Below are 17,093 nucleotides of genomic sequence, written 5' to 3'. Positions count from 1 at the left end.
GCTGCTCAGTAAATATATGTGGGAGTGCTTTGAGACCTCTGAACTGAGAAGCATTATCTGTCCCGGTGTGGACGTTATGCCAAATAAAAGCTATGACAAAGCTAAAACATGACAGCTGAGTTTTTAGTGAATTTATGTAAAATGTTGCATAATTCTTAAGGCGAATATTTTTCTACCGATTTTTCTTTGTTAAAAAAATGAAACTGAAACTAAATAAATCCAGATTTATCTCATGTACACATTAACTCTGTTCATTGGTATGATAGCATTCTTCGTAATTTGATCTTGTTTCGTTACTATATTTAGAAACTGACTTAGCATCAGCTAATGGAAATATAAGGACTGTTCACTTTATGAGGTGGACACTTTTTTATGCTATATCTTTTTTATTTATTGATAAAATCGTAATCGGTTTTCTGTGTATCGTTGACCTATTATTCTAAAATGATATGAAAATATAAAATCTTTGAAAATGCTTTTGCTTGAAGAGCTAAATAGTTTTTCCAAAAACTCTTAAAAAAGCTGTCCGTCAAAGTTTAACATTATTTTTCGCAAAACAAAAATTCTTATTTTTATGAACAAATTGTATGTTTGCATCCTTTACTATTCTAATAAGGTTAAGCTTTAAAAAAATCAATTATATTCCACCATTCTCTGACATTAGGTAACTTTAGTGATTTACCCATTTATGGCCAAATTTGCTGATACACCATCCTTTCACTCCCAGCAAAAGAGAAAAGTAAAAAAGCGTGTTCAAAGCTAGTCTGGATTATGAAAGAAACTATATTAGTATAAACGAAAGCTAAATCGTGAGATTAAACCACAGTCTTAAGTATAAATTTTACTGTTTATGGTAGTTTTACTAAAAAGTCTCATACTTTTAAAATCATGTACGCATATTTATCGATCTACAGCAAATTGTAAACAGTTTTCTCCGAATTTTTCAATTGGTAATCTCAGAGTAACATATTATGAAAATAATTAGTTGGAAAATAAAATCGATTTTATTACAGCAGTGTTGCCAATTTTGATGATTGTCAATGTACTTTGATAGGTCTTCTAAGAATAAAGCAATTGTGTTTCTGTTGTGCTTTGAATGTGACGTGGGGACTTACTAAGTAACTCTATGAAGGCGTAAGTTATTTTTCATATCAATACTATATTAGGACTTCCGTCAGGACATACTTTTACACAAAAAATTCTACTCATATCAATTCCCATCAAATTCAAAAAAAAATTCTTTAAAAATATACGGGAAAATTGATTTTATTACATCTGTAAAATTGTTGCTCCATAAATAGCTTGATTTTTTCCATCAGGCTTCTGATTGATGATGCTTTCGAAGAACAAGCCTTTTTTGACAATAGAAAATATAAATTATCGAATTTTCCAGCCAATTTCTTACAATCATTGATTTTGATAACCTCAAAAAATCGACCGATCTAATCGTTGTTCCATATTCGTGTGAAATTTAATTATTTTGGAGAATTTTTATTATCACAACATTGTACAATACTAGTCGAACGATGTGCAAAAAACCGATTGAAATTTCATTGATTAATAAGAAAGATACAGCATGCACGAGGTGTCCACTTTATAAAATGAACAGTCCTTAATTTCAACAAACTTTGCCAAAGCCTTTCCATCCCACACTTTATTAGGACAGCGTTTAATGTATGAAGTTTTCAATCATTTTAACACCCTATTTACAGCACAAGCTGACTTGCATGGCTCCACATGTCGATGGAAAATTGTTTCATTTTCACCACCTACCTCGAACGTTCTGCGCCGATGCATATTGAATACGGTGAAAAACGGCTAATCCACTTGGAAAAATCTGCCCTCAATCGTGTATATCCAACAGTTGGTAGAAGCGAAATGCGCCGCACTGTTTATTCACTTTAAAACCAGAGGCGACGTAATGCTCTTTATTCTGTTACAGCTGCACACTCTTCAAGCAATCGCTCTTTATTCACACTGTAAGGCACATTAGAATGAAATCTGCGATATATCCTTGAAATCACTTCGCGCTCAAGGGAAACTCTGAACGTAACTTCCACTGTCACCCTTTTTCTTCTTCGCGCTTTTTACTTTCACATTCGATATCTGCTGCAAATAACTTCCTAAATGTTACAACCAGCACTGTTGAGAGCAGTTTAACCAATTTGCACAGTTCGGCACAAAGAAAGGCACCCCAGATGCATTCGATGAGTCTTGTCTAATGAAGTCTAATGATGATTCAAAACCAGCTCAACCCTGTGGACAGCAGCAACCGACAACGACAACGACGACTACGCCGACGGCAGCCGAGATGAGCGTGCTCCAGCCGTGTGTAAGTCAGAACTCGAAGTGGAGAAGCAGAAGCTTGCATTGAACTTTCCGTTCACCGAGAAGCTTTGGCAAAAATAAACTACACACAGCGCGCAATCGTCGTATGAGTTCGAGTACACTACGCTTCAGACATGTACGTGCGTCCCTCTCAATCCGATACGGGGTGCTACAGGAGTTTTCAAACCATGCCCCGTGAAGCGACTGGAGCACACAGAGGATGTTGTGTGGAAATGGTGATAATAATATTGATAAATGTGATATTTGCATTGAAGCTTATAAGGTGTACAATATATACTAACATTTTGTTTCAAATTCTGAACAGATTCGTATGCAGAACAGCCAATTTTATATAGAGCATTTCCTGGGCAAAACGCGAATCGCGTAGACGCTACCTTTTCCTAATTGAATAAAATTTCGCACATGTATTAATGGCTATTCCGTATGATATTTCCCATCCTCTTTATATTTTCAAGACTACTTTTTGAAAAGGCATATTAAATAAAAGGGATTTAATTATTAGAAAATTCATTACTCAGAAACGAGACACTTGATTAAATGGTGTCTTTGAAGAACTATTGTAATGAAAAAATAACATAGTGAATTTGGATTATAATATATTTAATTCTGTTTTTTGTCAAAACAATACCTCTCGTTTCTTGAGAAAGCTGAAGTCTAGCTCTCAGTTTGGCCATATAGCCTAGAATAATCAAATGCTTTAAAAAGTATATTTTATTTTTTTATGATTTGCAAAACAGGTTGAAATAGTACAACATTGATACGAATCTATGACAAAAAGTCGAAAGGACAGAAGGTTGAAAGACTAAATGCCGAAAGGACAAAAGGTCAAAGAACAAAAAAGAAGGGACAAAATGTCGAAAATCTTCTTTTAAAGAATGATAAATTTCCCAACCAGCAAATCATTTTCGATCTTCTGTCCTTTCGACCTTCTGTCCTTTCGACCTTTTGTCCTTTCGACGTTTTTTCTTTGGACCTTTTGTCCATAAACTCATTGATATATTTGACATCAAAACCAAATACCTTGGAAAATTGTCTTGAATTTGGTTTTAATATTTTTTCCACTTCTCTAGCCATTCCCCAGGTTTTGCGCATTTCGAAGTAAAATGTACACTATGCAATTCTCAGTGAAACTAGGCCGTCATTGGCACACATCGTTGGATTTCCAATTTTATGTCACTGATCGATATTACATGCTAAAAGTAATGAGTGGTCCTTTCGGTTTTCTCAAATTGGTGGACCTCTCGTACGCCAACTAGCAAAAAAGTTTGCGGAAAAGCGCATGATATTTCTCATATTTCCCTTTGAACACATAGCAAACTTAGAGGAATCGTATGGAGGAAGGATATAGCTTGCATTTGGAGCTTTAAAACAATTGAACAATTAAAAATGGCGGCCATTTTGATTTATTCTTTTTTTTTTTTCAGAAAAACCGTTTTTTCACCACTAGCGCACCGCTCGTTTTGAATTCGGGAAGCTGAGAAAAAAGTGAGTAAGATAGGCTAAAAACTAGGAGAGCAATAGTATTTTCCTTGAAATAAACGATTTTCGAAATCATGTTCTACGATTTTGACGTATATAGCGAGTGCATTTATTGAAAACATCATTTTTGTACAACAAAGAAACAATTTTTCAATCGTTGGTGTTCTCTCCAAGTCGAGTGTAGAATAGGAGCATTAGTTTAAGTAAAAATAATTGTGAATTTCGAGGCTAACACTTAAAACAAGTTACGTATATTCTTCTTCTTATTCCTATTTTTCCTTGCGTTACGTTCCAACTGGAACCAAGCCTGTCACTCAGCTAAATTATATATAGGATTTTTTTTATAATGGGTTTTCTCATAACATAAAGATTCTTCGATATATCTTTGAATTCAAGAATAATAAATAAATAAATGAATTCAATAAATGAAAAATGCCTGAAACTATTGATTGAAATGATTAACAGAAAGAAAGTATGCATTGTTGTTATTGATTGAACTTTTACGTATATAGATTGCTCGTTGGGACATTCGTATTTCTTGTGGTGATATTTGTAGTATTAATGTAAACATTGCCAAAAGTGCATTTAATTATAGAAAAAATCTTTTCTATATATACAGCCATTCCATGAAAAAACGATCTAGTGGGTCACCGAATTCCGTGAAAATTTGCTATTTTGTTCCTTATCCGAAATAAGGATATATGTGTTTTTGGATTTTTTGATTAGGGTAACCATTTCCGAACCGCGATTTTGCAAAATTTTTATTTAAAAAAAAAATATAACTTTTGAACCGCTCGACCGATTTTCAATCTTTTTAGACGAAATGGAAGCTTAAGATTTTGACTTTTCAGGAAAAATATAAAATTTCAAAATATAAAATTTTTTTTTTTCATGAAAAAAATCAATAATTTTCATTTTTTGTAAGGCCTCGGGACCAAAGGGGCTATTGCTGTTCTCATTTTTTCTTGAAAGTTCAGAAAATTTTACGTTTGTTGTCAAATTATCAGCTATGTTTGTTTTTTAGTTTTTGGGATATATTGTTTTGGATATAAAAAATCAGTAATTTTTCATCGGCACACACTGTAGGTCTTAGCGCATTAGATTTTTTATTAAAAAAAAAAAATCATAACTTTTGAACAGCTAAACCGATTTTCAATATTTTTTTATGGAATGAAAGCTTAAGATTTCAAATTTTCAAAAGCAAAATCCAAAAAATCAAAATCAAATTTGATTTTTAAAATCAAAATCAAAAAATCCAAAAACACGTGTATCCTAATTCAGATAAGGATCAAAATAGCAAATTTTCACGGAATTCGGTGATCCACTAGATCGGTTTTTCATGGAATGGCTGTATATAGAAAACAATGATTTTCTGAGCCAACTTTAAACTGCTGCCAAATATACATGTGAGCAGGGCTGACAATCGTCAGATAAAAAAAACTTCTTCATCCAGTATAATAACTCTGACAGGTCGTCATCTCGTCATCGAAGAAAGAATGCACGACTAACTTCAATCCAAAATCGTCAACGAACCAATTTTTCTTCATTCCGTTTGCTTCCTTTGTCACAATAAGCACGCGTTTATTCGCTTGCTACACATCAAACGCCGAATGCCATCACAGAATTGCTTGTATTCGCGTATCTGCTCTTCTCGTGATACTATAATAGCTCTGTTAGTAAGCGCTTGGAGTTGACGATTTAGAGATCGTTTGTTCGGTTTCAGACGTGTTTTGTTTTTTTGTTGTTTTATTTTTTCAAAAAAGACTCATAATCTGTCGAAGATATGATTCATATTTTAGGTCGGCTCAGAGCTCCCGAACGAAGATTCGACAATAACAAAGAAAGCTTTATTTGTTTGTCATGACGCCAAGCCTGCGAAGTATCTTACTTATTTATTTCTCACTTTTCTAATGGTGATCTCAGAACTCAAAACAAACGGTGCGCTAATGGTGAAAAAAACGGTTTTTCTGACATAATTACTTGCGAACAGTGAGAGAAAGAATATGATATTAAATATATCAGCAATGTGCTATTTCAACTAAATCATCAATAACTTAAAAAAAACAACTTGAAGCGTTAGACAATCCCAGGAAATATTGAGAAAACCAGCTTTGTGTATACTCTAACTTGGATTCGCTATGATCGGCGCATTTTTAAAATAGTCCCTAGTCTGAAATTTCTACGCAGATACCATTTAAATCAGATGTACCGTTTTTGAGTTATTAATATTCAAATAATTAAATTGTTTCTATATAATAAGCCCTTTTCAAAATGTAGAAAGGAAATGTCATATTGGATAGCCCTGAACAAATGTGCGAAGTTTCATTTGCATTGGAAATAGTTAGTCCAAAAATTCCATTTTCTTGTTTTGCGTTTTGAGCTTGAAATGCTCTACAAAGACTTCGTCCAACTGTTTCACAGAAATAAATCATCAAATTCTATGGAAATGGTGGTCAATTGCAACTCAATTTTATCTTTTTATGAAACTTTGGAAACATTTGGGAACCCACATTTGATCATAGTTTTGATCATAGAAACCGAATAGATATTTATAAAATCAAAATTCATGTGGCCTTGAAGAGTACTGTCAAACGGGGTAACTTGCAACACTTTTCAAATTCAAAGTTATATGGATGAAAAATTGAAGGGCTCAGATGAACCAAAAACAATCTGGTATCCTAATCGCCACGTACAGAATACAAAGCGGTATTTATTTTATTATAATTTGGTTTCCTGGAATCAGGAAATACTGAAAATATACATTTTCCATGCTACCCCTGATGTGGGGTAACATGCAACACGCAGTGCTACCTAATGTTAATTATCAAAAACTTAATCAAGATCGTGTTTTTTGTTCATTAAATAATGTACTACAGTAAAAGCATGACGGTAATCAGGAAAAAGGTACTCTACTCTTTAGAAAATAAATAATAATGATTGAATTACAAGTAATTAACCTATTCGAATATAAAATAAAATGGTATTGTATTCGGTGTCAATACGTGAAAATTTTGGCAAATAACAAAATATGATGGCTAGTGGAAAGCCATTCAGAGGTTTTCGAGGAACTTTTTCTACAAATACATTGACTTTTAGGTTATGCTTCACATGAATTATGTTTTATACATATTTCAACGACGTATCATATATTGATATGCGATGTCTGAAGAGGTCTTTGTCGGTCTTTTGATACAGCTATCATCATATTAAATGCAGGAAGTCATTATGGCAGATCTGCAACTTACCTTTGATACGGATTTTTGAAAGTAAATCACAGTTTTCATGAAAAAAAAAAAAAAAAATTCTTATAATAATGCGATTCATGTACATTTTCCCTTATTTTGTACCAAACGTGTAAATAATTGGCTGAAGCACTACGTAATTGTACAAATGAATGTTCAAAATAGCTTTTTCGCGTGTTTTCGATGACAAGCGGTAAGAAATATTGTCTACTTGAGATTGAAATTGCTGTTGCAAGTTACCCCACAGGGGTCGTCAAAATTATTATTGATTTTTATTTAGTGTTTAAGCGTGAATTTCTTTAAACTTGTATCTCGTCTTTTTGTACACTATTAAATACTGTAACTGATATCAAATACCTGGAATGACATTTTTCTACCGTGTGTGTGGTACTGAGAACGATTTTCAGTCTTGTTTTTCTACGACCAAACGTATGAAACTGATTTTCACCTTCAGCACCAACCAAAACCGAAACACTACTTGAACGCCAAAATCTTCTATTTTATACCTAAGGTAAATAACCGATGTAATAAATTAAAACAATTGTAATCCATGAATTCGATTACATGTCGATGTGTTGCAAGTTTCACCCTTGTTGGAAGTTACTCCGTTTGACGGTACATCTTAGAGACAAACTTTCGGCATGAAAACATATTTTGAGTAATAAGAATAAGTAATTATCAAACACTTAAAATATGTTCTCTGTCCAATGTGTAATTTCATCAGTTACTTCAAAGTATTAAACTTCAGTGAAACAATAATTGCTCAATGCAAAATAAGGATGTATAAAGCTGCTATGAAATCTTAAATTAACAGAAAATTTCAACAGTGTTCTTGGATATAAATGGTGATTTACGATACAGTCGATTCTCCACATCTCGATATCTCTCCCTATGTCGATGGTTTCCATGGTCCCGTCATTCTGCATACAAGTTCCCCTTTTCAATCTCGATATCCTCATTATCTCGATGTGTTTCTGTTGATTTTGCGTTCCCAATGTCGACATGACCAATATCAAAAATTACTAGACCAAATTTCCATGATTCAGAACAAATTAGGAATGCGAAATGACGTCTGCTTGTTTATTATTTTCCCTGATTTCCTAACAACGGAGCGGTTGTTAATTTAGTGTTCATTAAAAATATGTTCTATGTCTCGATCTCTCCCTATCTCGACGGTCCCTTCGATATCGAGATGTGGAGAGTCGACTGTTTTATCAAAATATCAAACTTGGAAAACATCAATGCAAATTCCAACAAATAGTATATTTGGTATGTGTTTGAATGTATTTTGAGCGCATTAGGGTTCAAATTCAAAATTTAACTTGCACCTTCGAATTTAAAACTATCTTTGTATTTTCCAGCGTTCTAAGAAAATTCTTATCCGAGATTGTATGAAAATAAGATAACAATTCAATTTTATACAGTACTTTAAAGAACTTGGCCAACATGTTCATACCGTTAAGTCACCGTGCGGCCTCCATTCACCATGCACATATACACATTCCTTCGTAGTGGTATTCTAGTTTGCTTTAAGTGATTTGGAAAAATTATATAATTTTTTGAAGTGCAGATTTTTCACGGTGCACTTTACAATGCACGGTGAATGGTGGCTTGACGGTATATTAGAACCCTGATGAACTTTGACCAAGACTTCTGTACACACTCGCACAAATATCACTTTACACAAAATCTTTGAAATTCACCTCATATATACCCAACATATAAAAGCAAGTAAAAAGACGTAAATTCCAGATAAAAATGACGTAATTTTCCATCACATTGAACTGAATATTATACGGAGCACAACCATTTTCAGTCACATTTAACGTTAATCTACAAGCACAGACAAACAGACGTAACTGCTAGAACAATTATCAATTCAAAACATAGTCTCGCGAACATTAACGCCCAATGCTAAAACCACTGTGTTTGGCCAACTGCGAACTAGGTGGCGGTAGTGCGCAAACGTCAAACTCGAATAAAAGTGATGCGAGCGCCACGAGTTGCCCGTCGGCCAACTATCAAGCAGTAGCATTGAGCGCTATTCAATTTCAAAAATTTTCAAATAAACAAATCAAAATCAAAAATTTTCAAATAAACAACTGCTATTAATTCGAAAATTTTCACCTAGTGCCTCACTTTTCAGGAAAAATAATAATTATATTAATTTACAAATTATTCCAAGCTATGCTAGTACAAAAAGAGTTGAAAGTTTTCGTATTCAATTGTTCTCTGTCAATTGTTTGACAGAGCCAATTTCAAACTTGTCCCAATAATATTCCGATGCATAAAAATGTTGCTCAATGGAGGGTTATCCATGCGATGAAGATGAATAGTTCCAGACGGACCTTAATCTGATCAATCAGAGTGATAGATCATCGTTAGTACATGAGAAATCCGATTGAAGACTTTTTTACAGCACTTGTACCTACTTAAAAAACCGGTTTTAGAGCATTTCGTTGAATGACATTTGGTCGAAAGCTCATTTGGTCGAACGGCTTTAGAATGGTTGATTGCAAAAACAAAAATAAGCCGAACTAGATTTTTTCACAATGGATGAAAATGATCTCAAGTTAACATTGGACAAATAAGCTTTTCATCAGAATAGCGAATCTGTCGAAATGAATATTATAACCTATATATTAAATCGTGGCTTGCATGTATACTAATGTTTGTATAGGATAAATTCTTAAAAGGTATTTAGTTTATATAAGTAACGAGTGGACTACGAAAACATTTCCAAGAGCATTAAATTGTATTGAATCCTAGCGTTGGCTTATATTTTATCACAAAAAACGACTTAAATTGTGATATCTTTTTCCCATTTTTTTGACAAGCTACTGAAAAAATGTTTTAGGATCTGAGCTAGTTGTGATCATCGAATACCAGATATATTATGACGTACTTTGAGAAAAACTATTGACCCATGTGAATACCTTCTCGTGCTCTTTCGCTTACTATTCGAAACAATACTTCTGCAGGAGTCTGTTGTGATAAAATAAAACGAATTGGTGCAAGCGTTTTTGAATAGTGCGAAGTTATGTTTCTGGTATAATTCATTAAAATCCATATTTTCATATTGTAAATTTTCGAGAGGAGACAACATTTCCAATTTGCTGGTTTTAGAAAATTTCTTAATATCACAAATGGCCAAATGACGGTCGAAGAAATGTTATACATGGACGTGGAACAATGGGCCGAACGCCATTTGGCCGAATGTCATTTGGCCAAATGCCATTTGCCGAATGCCATTTGGCCGAATGCCATTTGGCCGAATGCCGTTTGGCCGAAATTGAAAACAATAATGAACTACAGTTAGCTTGCATGTGTAATGAGTTTCAAAGCTGATTTTCAAAGAACAGTTTATTCATAAAGAAAGCTAAATAATCTTTGATATACAGCTCTTAAGTGTTAGTTTAAGGAATATTCAATGCTGAAAGAAGAACATCCTAAATGTAAGCAATTATTAAATTTTCTGCTAGCGGTAATAGCTGCAGCATTGGTTTTCGCATTGCGTTTGTAGTCAGCTTTTGATAGTTACTAAAACGGTTTACGACTTATTCGTCTTGCTTCAATCATTCTGATAGTCCACAGTAGATTAATTAGTTTGTAGCAATCACAAGTTTGGCTTTTTTTAACAACGGAGAAACAGTGAGCTTCTTTAACGTAAGTGTTCATAGAGTCGTTCAGTTTTATTTTTAATAAGACTATCTATGAACGTATTATAAAGCTTAATTACAACAACTAGCTTAGCTTAGCTTAGCTTAGACTGACTACACATATCAATGGTTGCTATTCCGTGATTGACCGAAGTCAGTGAAAATGCACAAAGAATCAACTAGAAGATCGGCTGGGATTGGCCATAATCTTCTTCAGTGTGCATAATTCAGTGCCTCTATTTACATGGTCAATAACGGCGCCGGCCACGTCCTTGCAGTCAGGTGGGATTGGGGGAAGGAATGTTAGTGTGTAACCTTTGCTATTTGGAGACCGTGTTTGCCTCTGCATCTCCACAAAGGTTACTGGGAGGGATGTTTGTTAATGGGGAGGATCGTTGGGTCACAGGATTCACTTTGATAAGCGATTAGACCATGATAAATAATTATTGGTGAGATATAAACATGCTGATATGTGAATATAATATTTTCATTTGATATAAACAATATCTATGTAGAGAAAAATTATGCCGACACTTGACGTGACGAACCTTTCAAAGTATGTTGAATAAAGTGAACCTTTCGCAAGTCTACACTCGAAGTGTCGAACCATTCAAAGTTATTTTTTTAATTACAAAAATAAAGGTAAAAGAAAGAAGGTTTTTTGAAAAAAAATAAAATTAAGACATAAATAATTTATGAATCAGAGTTTATGTCGACACTCACAGTGACGAACCTTTCATAGTTTGTTGAAAAATCATATTTACGTCTCACCGTTGTAACGATTAAAGGTGCAGTCATACATATTTTAAAGATTAGAAATAGTAGCATGAAACGAGCTCACCAATTGATCCGTCATCCTTGAGCAGCAACAATCCACTTTCAGCTTCACTCGTTTGCTCGGCTATATAAAAGCACTCAGAGAAAACAGGTGTGCGACCCGAGAGGGAAAACAACTGACGACTGCTCGGGCTTTCTTGACGCACTGCCCAGGAGCAAGCGTCAACGTCGAAAGATCAAAAAGGAACTAATCGGACGCGGCACTTTTTCACTTTACTCGACCGACGCGCGACATGTTTGATCCTGCCCTCGTCACCCGCTCCCGCAGAAGCAAGCGTCAAGGTCGGAAGATCAAACGATCACGCCACTTTTTCACTTTCACTCGACCGACGCGCGACATGTTTGATCCTGCCCTCGTCACCCGCTCCCGCAGAAGCAAGCGTCAAGGTCGAAAGATCAAACGGAACTAAACGATCACGCCACTTTTTCACTTTACTCGACCGACGCGCGACATGTTTGATCCTGCCCTCGTCACCCGCTCTCGCAAGAGCAAGCGTCAAGGTCGAAAGATCAAACAGAACTAAACGATCACGCCACTTTTTCACTTTACTCGACCGACGTGCGACATGTTTGATCCTGCCCTCGTCACCCGCTCTCGCAAGAGCAAGCGTCAAGGTCGAAAGATCAAACAGAACTAAACGATCACGCCACTTTTTCACTTTACTCGACCGACGCGCGACATGTTTGATCCTGCCCTCGTCACCCGCTCCCGCAGAAGCAAGCGTCAAGGTCGGAAGATCAAACGATCACGCCACTTTTTCACTTTCACTCGACCGACGCGCGACATGTTTGATCCTGCCCTCGTCACCCGCTCCCGCAGGAGCAAGCGTCAAGGTCGGAAGATCAAACAGAACTAAACGATCACGCCACTTTTTCACTTTCACTCGACCGACGCGCGACATGTTTGATCCTGCCCTCATCACCGGCACCCGCAGGCGCAAGCGTCAAGGTCGAAGGATCAAACACAACTAAGCGATCGCGGTTTTTTTTTTCACTTTCACTCGACCGACGCGCGACATGTCTGATCCTGCCCTCGTCACCCGCTCCCGCAGAAGCAAGCGTCAAGGTCGAAAGATCAAACGGAACTCTATAAAGCTTAATTACAACAACTATGAAAAATATTCAAATATGAAAGAACAGCCTATGATCAAAAGAAGGAAAAATCTCTTATAAAAATTTAAGCAAGTGTTAGCCAAAAAATGTTATATCAGTACAACTATAAAGAACTGCCGATGATTTAAAGAAGGTAAAATTCCCAATTAAAATATACACTAAATTATTGCCAATAGTAATGAAACCAGTACAAGTTGAAAAAATAGCCTTTGTTTAAAAGACGGAAAAAATTCTTATGAAATTATCAAACACATTTCAAACCCTAGCACAGTTGGTAGCCCACAGACGACCATGCCTACAGAGTCTTGAGGCAAGTTTACAACTTCGTCCTGAATGAACGGATAGTTCTAATTATTCTCTTAGAGCACTTATATAGCGACAAACATGACGTCCCGCCACATCATAAAGATCAACAAATTAACTTAGCAGGGCCACACTTATGAATCCTACAAATCAGCGTTGGAAAAATTTGATTTTTTTTGTTCGTATTTCGGCGAAACGACCCATTCGGCCAAATAACGTTCGGCCAAATGACATTCGGCCAAACGGCATTCGGCTAAATGGCCGGACACCGGAACAATGAACTCAAAGAGTAGTGAACAAGTTCAAGAATAAGGTTAATCATAAAAGTTTATGGAATTATAATACATTTTCGAGAACTTCTTCTTTGGACTTCGTTGGATAACATTTAATTTTACACATATTATTAAAATGTACATCGCAAGCATATTTTGAGTTGAAAATAATTTACTATAAATTTATAAATAGCAATGCATTTTCTTTTCTACTCAAACCAGTTTTTCACAAATCGCTTGATTGTTGCGTGACCTTGTTGGATATATTTAGTGTTATGTCAGAAGGTACCTTTAATGAAAATCACTTATTCAAGCAAAAATTGTAAACTTAGGTATTTAAAATGTATATAGATACAAAAATTCAATGCTACATGTGCTTTATTTGAAGTTGGTTGAGGTGAAGATGAATCGAAATCAAAATTTGTGGCAAATACATTTGTAAATAATTCTCATATGTCTTCTCATCAATATGTCACCATAGCGAATCAATATGAAATTTAAAATGATAAAAATTATCATGAAACAAATATATTCTTGTTATGCTTTTTATTATTGTTCCATCCAAACCAATATCGGACTCAAAAAGTGTGCCATTAATATACACACACTGTTTCAACGACCCGTCAAGAGAATCCCCTCAAACCCCCTGCGTTAGTTGGTTATAGCAATCGTGTGTAGTATGCGGAGCTTGTTTTTATTTAGCCCGCTCACTCGCTGCCAGTACCAGTGGATTCATAAATGGTATGGCAATAAACATTTTAATGGACGTAATTGTAAAGCTGCTTGCGCCGTGAGCTCCAACGAGTTACTCAGTACGTTTAGCATTAAAACAAATACACACATTTTAATATGATGCCACTCTAGTAGCTGGGCAGCATACTACTAAATAGAGAAACTAGGCAGCGCAGCTTTCGTGGAGAAAGGATTGAAGTTACTGGGCAGTAAAGTTCTTACATCATATTAGGTAGCAAACAGTTTGATATTTCTTTTCAGCCTCTTGGAAAGACGAAACTGTTTTATCTAACCACAATAAAGGCACTATATCTCATTGGTGTTTCCTCTTCAAGACTCTCGATTATTCGAAATATTTAGTACGTTGATATCTCGAAGTACAAACAATATCGAAGGTTATAAAGCTACGATGTATACAAATTGAATCTTTCTAGAACTCCTTGGACTTAAAGCAACTGGTCCCGCAAGCGCAAATTGAGCTTTTAATACAATCCATATGTATCATTTGTTTTATTAAAATTTTATTTGATAGGTTTGAATAGGTTTACTGACTGGATTTTTTTTTTAATTAGGGTGATAATTTCCCAAAACAGGGTGGCCAGAAAAATCGCGACCTTGCAAAATTTTTATTTTTTTTATAAGATCATAACTTTTGAACCGCTTGATTGATTTTCAATTATCTTGGACAAAATAAAAGCTAAAGATTTTGCGTTTTCAAAGATAATACAGTGCCTTCCCGAATTTGGCAACACCCGATTTTGTCTACCCCCGATTTTAGCAACACCCGTTTTTGGCAACAATTTCTTCCCGATTTTGGCAACACATTCAAAAATATTTTCATTTGCTTATTAGGTACTAAAACCTCGAATTTTAAGATAAAGAAAAGCTAAAATAAATCAAAATGAAAATGATGGTGAATATTGAGATCTTGTCTGTGGAACATACTCATGAATAGAACTTATATCTATCAAAGTTATTGCTTAACATAGAGGAGAAGTCAGGGGCCCAGGTAGTCTTAGCGATGAACGCGCAGCTATTCAGCTAGATCCAGCTAAATGTCGTAGGAGCGAATCAGACTGGTCGACGATCTTTTCGTGTAGGGTATTTTCTCCACTTCTCAAGGCATAAAGTACCTTGTATCTGCCACACGATAAATACATGCACAAATGGTTATTCAGCAGAGAAAGCGCTAAGTTAATAACTGTGAAAGTGCTCCTGAAAACTGTAAGCTGAGAAGCAGGCTTTGTGGCAATGGGGACGTAATGCATTTCAGTAAGAGTTTTAAGAGAAAACATCAAGAAACTTCGTGAATAAATCTAGTCTGCAATTTCGACAGAATTTTATGATTCTTTTCGACAGAGTCCTTGGAGGAAAAATAGAGGAATCAAAAGAGTGATTAATAAAAGAATCCTTGTTAAAAATCTATAGACATTATTGAAACCCTTTAGATTTCCGCACTCTCGTCGCAGTACTTAGGTAGTAAAGAAATTTGCTGGAACAATTCAGGAATTTCCACTATAAGGTTTTTTCCAGACAAAAATAGAAGTTAATTCTTAACATTTCTTAATTCTTAATTCTGCACCAAGAAGCAATGTTCTGCTACAATTGTTTGAAAATCTGTTGCATTTTCTTCAGAAATTCGTATTTTTATATAAATGTCGTAGACGCGATATACGGTCGAAAATCTTTCAAAGATTTATTCCGGAATTTCCATGAACAATTCATTCGAAAAAATTCTGATGTTGCTTCAACAGTTCCACAGGACATTTCTTAGAAATTCATCAACTAATTTGTTAGTACAACTTCAGAAACAATGCTGAATATTTCACAAGGCAATGCGACATACTTTCATGAGGATGCTTTACAAGAAGTTGCTTCTAAAAATTTATTGAAAATTCATCCTGAAATAAAGCTAGAGATGAGTAGAATATTGTATTGCGTCAAAAAAATCATGCACCTCTCACACCTATCTTTACCTCTTTAATATTCTACCAAAACAAAAAATACTCAGTAAGTTTTTCAAGGAAATTTTCAAGAAATATTCTCATGAAATCTATTGGACATTCTTGCTGAAGTTTTTAGTCTATGAAGCTGTCATATAATGCATCCAGTTGTTCTATCTGCCACGTGAAGTCTACAAAATGTGTTGAAAAATCCAATGTTCTTAGGATAACTGAACGATACAATTCAATTCTCCGATTAATCCTGCACAACAAACATAAACTTTAACTGTAAAACATTTAGATTCCTATTAGCTAGTTCACTTACATATTAATTTGAGCTCAACAATTGCCGGCAACACCATGTGTTCGCCAGTTGTTTGAACTGAGTCTTTGTAAAATAACATTTTAGCTACACCCTCAGTAATATATTTCCTAATGTCATCAACAAACATAATGTTGACTTCAAAAAAGATTTGCTCAAAACTAGTTATTTTGTCACTAACACCTTTTTGCTTCTAACCTCTCGTTTAATGCCAATCTTTACCACAAGACTAAGAAAGCTTTTCGTCGTTAGTAAGCTAGTAGCGACTGAATGCCTTAAAAATGGGAAATTTAAGACGTCTTGCCAGAAAAAAAGAGACCTAAAAGGAACCAATATGAGGCAGAAAAGAGACCAAATAGGAACCAAGAAAACAAAGCTAAACCTAATAGGAGCCAGGAGATAAGAGTTTGATTCTTCACAGCATCAGAGCAGACTTTTATCTAACATCTAAGACCTTTTCCCTCGTAATATTATTACTGTTGTGTTGTTTCTTAATTTTATCTAGGAATTTCATCAGAAATCAATTCATGTGCCAATTTCCCAAGGAATTTTTCCACGAACTATTCTAAGGCATTTCTCCAAGAATTTTGTTCCGGATAACTCAAGAATTCAACCTGGAGTTTTCCAAGGAGAACCATAGAAATGGAATTTCTCCAAAGGCGATCATCATCTCATTTCTTTCAAAAATTCCTTGAGAATTTTTTCAAGAAAGTTCTGCTTGCAAGATTTTATCCAGTGATTGATTTTTCAATTTCCATGGAACATTTCTTCTCTTTTCTTCTAAGATTTCCACAAAACTTCCTCCACTAATTCTTTGAAATTTTTTCGAGTAAGTCTTGGAA

General features: G+C 35.0%; 1 protein-coding gene across 2 annotated transcripts in view; it reads right to left on the bottom strand.

Annotated features, from left to right (window-relative positions):
- LOC5572782 (ATP-binding cassette sub-family D member 2) overlaps positions 1-17,093 on the bottom strand; it is a 168,152-nt gene that overhangs the window by 130,710 nt on the left and 20,349 nt on the right. The window contains exon 1 of one of the 2 annotated variants that reach the window (XM_001654131.2): positions 1,774-2,398. The exons of the other annotated variant lie outside the window; for it this stretch is intronic. The gene's annotated coding sequence lies outside the window, so the exon portion shown is untranslated. Of the gene's footprint in view, positions 1-1,773; positions 2,399-17,093 lie in introns of those variants that run through there. 2 annotated transcript variants of the gene reach the window in all.

Source organism: Aedes aegypti, chromosome 1 (genome assembly GCF_002204515.2).
Source record: "Aedes aegypti strain LVP_AGWG chromosome 1, AaegL5.0 Primary Assembly, whole genome shotgun sequence".
In the NCBI taxonomy this organism is placed as follows: Eukaryota; Metazoa; Arthropoda; class Insecta; order Diptera; family Culicidae; genus Aedes; species Aedes aegypti.
Note: the sequence above shows the minus strand (reverse complement) of the source record. Positions and strands in the feature narration are given on the sequence as shown.